At 39.3% G+C, this 7,344-nt stretch overlaps 1 pseudogene; it reads right to left on the reverse strand.

The window, feature by feature from the left end:
* Positions 1 to 2,517: 2,517 nt before the first annotated feature.
* The window catches only part of LOC124885895, a 7,103-nt pseudogene continuing 2,276 nt past the window's right edge, over positions 2,518 to 7,344 (reverse strand).

Below are 7,344 nucleotides of genomic sequence, written 5' to 3' on the forward strand. Positions count from 1 at the left end.
CTGAATAGAAAGTAAAGTCCCATTTTTCAGGAGGGTCCTGAACAGAAAGTAAAATTCCATTTTTCAGGAGGGTCCTGAACAGAAAGTAAAGTCCCATTTTTCAGGAGGGTCCTGAACAGAAAGTAAAATCCCATTTTTTTAGGAGGGTCCTGAACATAAAGTAAAATCTCATTTTTCAGGAGGGTCCTGAACAGAAAGTAAAATCCCATTTTTTCAGGAGGGTCCTAAACATAAAGTAAAATCCCATTTTTCAGGAGGGTCCTGAGCATAAAGTAAAATCTCATTTTTTCAGGAGGGTCCTGAGCATAAAGTAAAATCACATTTTTTAGGAGGGTCCTGAACAGAAAGTAAAATCCAATTTTTCAGGAGGGTCCTGAACATAAAGTAAAATTCAATTTTTCAGGAGGGTCTTGAACATAAAGTAAAATCCCATTTTTTCAGGAGGGTCCTGAACATAAAGTAAAATTCCATTTTTCAGGAGGGTCCTGAGCATACAGTAAAATCCCATTTTTCAGGAGGGTCTGAGCCTAAAGTAAAATCCTATTTTTCAGGAGGGTCCTGAACAGAAAGTAAAATTCCATTTTTCAAGAGGGTCCTGAACAGAAAGTAAAGATCCATTTTTCAGGAGGGTCCTGAACATAAAGTAAAATCCCATTTTCCAGGAGGGTCCTGAACAGAAAGTAAAATCCCATTTTTCAGGAGGGTCCTGAACAGAAAGTAAAATCCCATTTTTCAGGAGGGTCTTAAACATAAAGTAAAATCCCATTTTCCAGGAGGGTCCTGAGCAGAAAGTAAAATTCCATTTTTCAGGAGGGTCCTAAACATAAAGTAAAATCCCACGGATGTGCATTTCCAATGGTAGCTGAATCAAGTGAAGCGAATTTGCCCCTATTTCAACAAAGAAAAATTGTCAGTTAAAAACTTAGTGGTGGCTTGCAGATCTTGGCTTCTCAGGTATCTGCCCCAGCACTCGTTCCTTTCATCTTTGTTCCAAATCGTTAACGCTTGCCCTGACTTTCCATATCATTGACCCGGATCCATATTGAGGGAAGTGAGTTCCGACTCGAATAATGGGTTTCCATTTTACCATGCCTCTGAGGTGCACCCTTTTCCCAAATCTAAATGTTTCCGTGAATCCAACAGCCTGTCGGTTGATATACTTCCTTTGTTTCGTGTTGAATTATGATCATATTTCTTTCTTGTGCTGTTTCTTGGCTTTTTCTCGTATAATTGGAAAGATTGGTAGTAAATTTTGAAATTCTTTCTCGCTTGTTTTGACACAGACTTGACTTAAAATGTAAAGAAATGATGGTGACCTTTATTTTGATAAATGACATAAAAAGATAAAAAGCATGAATATGTAAATGAAAGAAAAGGGCAATGTCCCATATTCAAAAAGAAAACTTATCTGAAGATGACAACCAACTCCAATGAGTATAACATGCATTTTGGATTGAGCTGCCTGATCTTCCTATCCAAACTCCCCATTTGTTGTTGAGTTCGTGCCTTCGCCGCTGAACCGCTTCTTCAAATCCATTGGACTCATATATCATATCCGATTGACGACATCTTAAAAGACTTTCGCCAACAAATCTCTTTCTTTTCACCTTTCACTTTTCTCTTGAAATCTCCATTGCCTTACGGTGCCTGTGAGGGTTTTCACCAATAAGACTCTCTCATTTTTATTTCTCTCCACTCACCATCGCCTTATGGTGCCTGCAAAGGTTTTCACCAATAAGACTCTTTTATTTTCATTTCTCTCAACTCACCATCGCCTTATGGTGCCTGCAAGGGTTTTCACCAATAAGACTCTCTCATTTTCATTTCTCTCAACTCACCATCGCCTTATGATGCCCGGGGGGGTTTTCACCAATAAGACTCTCTCATTTTTGTATTTCTTTCCTGATTTCTTATGCTGAGGGAGACAAGTGATACTTCACAATATATTATCATATCCATTGCATGCTTAGCCTTAACATTATCAAAAATTGATCTGAAGGACTTTCTTTGGTTGTAGCTTGGCTTTTGGTTAAGGTTAGAAAAGATGGTAAGGGGCTCAAATGATACTTAAAGTGGGGGTGGGACTTACAACTTTTGGAATTGACTCAAACAACACATTAACTCATGCCCCAGTTTTGTTGACTGGGTGAATCTTAAATCTTTATTTAGTTGGACTGAGCCCGAAATAGGGCAGCCTACGTATCTCACTCCAGAGAGAGGAGAATCAGGTCGCACGTAGTTTCATCAACTTGTTCTTTGTTTTGATTTGATTTTTTCTTTTATTTTCGAACTCTTTCTTTTATTCTTATTTTCTTGACATTTATCTTTGACTCTATTTTGATTCCAAAAGAGGGATATGAAAGAAAAATAAAACAAAGCTCAAACGGGTAAACAAGAGATGACACAATGTTTGGATATAAGAATAAAATGCCTTCATCATATTAATCTTTAAAAATGTAAGTACTAAACATGCAATAAAATCAACAAAGGATCAAATATCATACATAGTATCTTTTTAACCGCATCAGCATTGATAGCCATTTCTTCCATTTTGCCTTCAATATCTGTCAAATATAAGGCTCCATTGGGCAATACTTTCTTCACAACGAAGGGACCTTGCCAGTTAGGGGAGAACTTTCCTTTCGCCTCAACCTGTTGAGGAAGGATACGTCTCAATACCAACTGACCAACTTCAAAATTCCTAGGACGGACCTTTTTTTTATACGCTCGAGCCATCCTCCTCTGATATAACTGGCCATGACACACAGACGTTAGCCTTTTTTTCTCAATCAAACTCAAATGTTCCAGTCGGGTTTTTACCCATTCGTCATCATCAATCTCTGCTTCTACAATGACTCGAAGAGAGGGAATTTCAACTTTTGTAGGGATGACTGCTTCTGTCCCATACACCAATAAATATGGAGTTGCCCCTGTTGAAGTACGAACAGTGGTGCGATAACCTAGCAATGCGAATGGCAACTTTTTATGCCACTGTCTAGACCCTTGTACCATTTTTCGCAGTATCTTTTTTATATTCTTATTGGCGGCTTCTACAGCACCATTGGCCTTTGGGCGATATGGAGTAGAATTTTGATGTGCGATCTTAAACTGTTGACATACTTCTTGCATCAAATGACTATTGAGATTGGCAGCATTGTCTGTAATGATCGTCTTAGGAATTCTAAATCTACAAATGATATTGGCATGAACAAAATCTACCACAACCTTCTTTGTCACTGACTTGAAAGTTACTGCTTCCACCCACTTTGTGAAGTAGTCAATGGCTACCAAAATGAATCTATGTCCATTTGATGCCTTCGGCTCAATCGGTCCAATCACATCCATTCCCCAAGCCACGAACGGCCATGGAGCGGCCATTGCATACAACTCAACAGGAGGAGATCGTATCAGATCACCGTGTACCTGACATTGATGACACTTTCGAACAAATTGAATAGAATCTCTTTCTATAGTAAGCCAGTAATAACCTGCTCGAAGAATCTTCTTTGACAAGACATAACCGTTCATATGCGACCCGTATACTTCAGAGTGTATTTCAACCATGATTGCCGAGGCTTCTTTTGCATCTACACACCTTAAAAGTCCCAGATCTGGGGTCCTCTTATACAAGATTCCCTCACTTAAGAAAAATCCACTATCCAAACGCCTAATAACCCTCTTTTGATCGTTGGTGGCATATGCTGGGTATTCTTCTGACTGAATGTACCGCTTGATATCCAAGAACCAAGGTTCTCCATCGAGCTCTTCTTCAACCGCATTACAGTAAGCATGCTGATCACGACTTTGTATATACACTGGATCAATGTAGGCTATGTCAGGATGTTGGAGCATTGAAGACAGAGTGGCTAAAGCATCAGCAATTTCATTACGAATCCTTGGAATATGCCTAAATTTTACTAACAGAAATCGTTGACATAGCTCCTGCAAGCATTGTCAATACGGGATGAGCTTCTAATCTCGCGTCTCCCAATCGCCTTGAATTTGATGGACGATCAAATCTGAATCTCCTAACACCAATAATTCTTGGACTCCCATATCAACAGCTAACCTCAAACCAAGAATGCAGGCTTCATACTCTGCCATATTGTTAGTACAGTAGAATCGAAGTTGTGCTGTTACCGGGAAATATTGTCCCGATTCAGAGATAAGAACCACACCTATTCTGACTCCTTTCATATTGACAGCTCCATCGAAAAATAACCTCCAACCTGGATCAGCATCTATAACGACTTCATCGACATACGACACTTCTTCGTCAGGAAAATATGTCTTTAATAGCTCGTACTCTCCATCGATGGGATTCTCAGCAAGATGATCTGCCAAGGCTTGGGCTTTCATAGCGGTTCGAGTCACATATACAATGTCGAACTAGGTAAGCAATATTTGCCACTTTGCCAATCGACCCGTTAGCATAGGCTTCTGAAAGATATACTTCAAAGGATCCATGCGGGAGGTGAGATAAGTAGTATAGGAAGAGAGATAATGCTTTAACTTCTGTGCCACCCAAGTTAGGGCACAACATATCCTTTCAAGAAGAGTATACCTGGCCTCATATGCGGTGAACTTCTTGCTAAGATAATAAATAGCCTGCTCTTTTTTACCTGTGACATCATGTTGACCCAAGACACAACCGAAAGAATTGTCCATGACTGATAAATATAAGATCAAAGGTCTACCAGGCTCCGGGGGTACCAACACGGGTGGATTTGACAAATATCTTTTGATTCGATCGAATGCTTCCTGACATTCTTCAGTCCATTTTACCGCAGCACTCTTTTTCAGCAACTTGAATATAGGCTCACAAGTGGTTGTGAGTTGAGCAATAAACCTGCTAATGTAGTTCAGTCTACCAAGCAAAATCATCACCTCTGTTCTATTCTTGGGCGGGGGAAAATCCTGAATGGCTTTGATTTTTGAGGGATCCAATTCAATTCCCCGACGGCTGACTACAAACCCCAACAGCTTTCCGGATGGAACTCCAAATACACATTTTGCCGGGTTGAGTTTGAGATTATACCTGCGAAGCCTTTCAAAGAACTTTCTTAAATCTTTAACATGGTCGGCCTGACTTTTTGACTTAATAATCACATCATTCACGTAGACCTCAATCTCCTTATGAATCATATCATGAATCATAGTGGTCATGGCTCTCATGTATGTTGCTCCAGTATTCTTCAAACCGAACGGCATCACTCGATAACAATAAGTTCCCCATATGTGTGAAAAAAGATGTCTTCTCTGCGTCTTCATCATCCATAATGATCTGGTGATATCCGGCATAACAATCCACAAAAGAGGCAACCTCGTGTTTAGCACAGTTGTCTAACAACATGTGGATGTTGGGAAGTGGAAAATCATCTTTCGGACTGGCTCTGTTCAAATCACGGTAATCAACACACACTCGAATTTTGCCATATTTCTTTGGTATGGGAACGACATTGGATAACCACATGGGATAGCGAGCTACTGGAATTACTTTGGTTTCAAGTTGTTTCATGATTTTCTCTTTAATTTTAATATTTACATCTGTTTTAAACTTCCTCAACTTCTGTTTGACAGGAGGGAACGCGGGATCAGTTGGCAATTTGTGAGCCAATAATTCAGTGCTTAAACCTGGCATATCGTCATAAGACCATGCAAAAACATCCTTGTAATCAATTAATGCTTGAATCATTCCATCTTTTAGCTGTGGCAAAGCATGTACACTGATTTTAGTTTCCCTAACATCTTCTTGATCCCCTAGATTTATTGGCTCAGTCTTATTCAAATTAGGATTCGGTTTGTCTTCAAACTGTTCCAACTCTTTGCTTATTTCTTTTAGTGCTTTTTCTTCATCATATTCCCCATCCTGCTTCATTACATCTTGATTAGTTTGGATTTTAAGATCAGGCTAAAAATTCTGCATGCATATCATGTCATTAGAATCAGCATAAAGAGAACTGTGTAAAAAAGAAAAACAAAATATATTAGACACGAAACAAAAGGGACATTACATTTCATTAAATAAAAAGATAAAAGGGTTTAAACATAGATGCAAACATAACATAAACAAACTAAAATCCAAATTACAACCCTGAAATAACTCGGATAAACAGAAAGAAAAACAAAATAAACTACCAAAACTCCCTCCTAACGGGGAGAGGAGTGACTTCCCAATTATTGAGCTGGACAGCTGGACCTATGAATTACACGTCTGCCATACTGGTGCCTTCTCCTGCTTCGACCATATCAACTTCAATAAAAAGGTTCTGGAAGTCATCAATCAATTCGACTTCAAATTCCACATGCTTCGTGACACCGCTCTTAACAAATGATTCACTGAGTAGTGGCATTGGGCGAGGGAGTGACCATGTTTCCTTTTTCCTTTCCTTGGCTTTCTTTAGATCTTCAACCGTAGGCTCAAATCCCAAACCAAACATGCCCACATTCTCACTCGGACATATGGGATGAACTATACCGTACAAAGACGCTCCCAAACCCTTTCCTGGCTCAAATCCGTATTTCCAAAGTTCACTCACCATCATGATAGAAGCAGAAGACAATTGCGGTTCCGGTATAACCTGTCATTCAAGGATACGATTCACTGGCACTGTATCAAAAATTTGATATACGAATATCTCTTCTACGTTATTTGCTTCAATAAGAGACAAGGGAGAATCTTTGTAGGAGGACAAATCTCCTTCACCATGAATAACTACTTCTTTCCTGTCATGCTCAAACTTAATCATTTGGTGCAGTGTAGATGCAACCGCCTTGGCCTTGTAGATCCACGACCTTCCCAACAACAGATTGTAAGAGGAGTCTACATTCAAAACTTGAAACTCTATGGTGAGCTCAACAGGACCTATGGTCAACATTAGTTCTATTTCGCCAATGGAATTTGATTTTGCACCATCGAAAGCCCTAACACATACATTGTTGGGCCTGATCCTGTCAGCACCAATATTCAACCTTTGCAAAATAGAAATAGGGCAAATATTTGCACCTGAACCTCCGTCAATCATAACATGAGTGACATAGAAATCTTCACACTTCACTGTAATGTAAAGGCCCCGATTATGTCCTATACCTTCAACAGGAAATTCATCGTCAGAAAAGCTGATCCGATTGACCTCAAAGATTTTTCCAACTATTTTCTCAAGTTGGTTGATTGTAATCTCCCTTGGAACATACGCTTTATTACCTTCAGTAAAATATCACGATGCTCCTTGGAGTGCAATAGCAAAGATAAAAAGGAAATTTGAGCAGGGGTTTTCTTCAACTGGTCTAATATTGAATACTCTGGCAATTTCATCTTTTTCAAAAATTCTTTGGCTTCTTTTT

The sequence above is a fragment of the Capsicum annuum genome, chromosome 7 (assembly GCF_002878395.1).
Source record: "Capsicum annuum cultivar UCD-10X-F1 chromosome 7, UCD10Xv1.1, whole genome shotgun sequence".
In the NCBI taxonomy this organism is placed as follows: domain Eukaryota; kingdom Viridiplantae; phylum Streptophyta; class Magnoliopsida; order Solanales; family Solanaceae; genus Capsicum; species Capsicum annuum.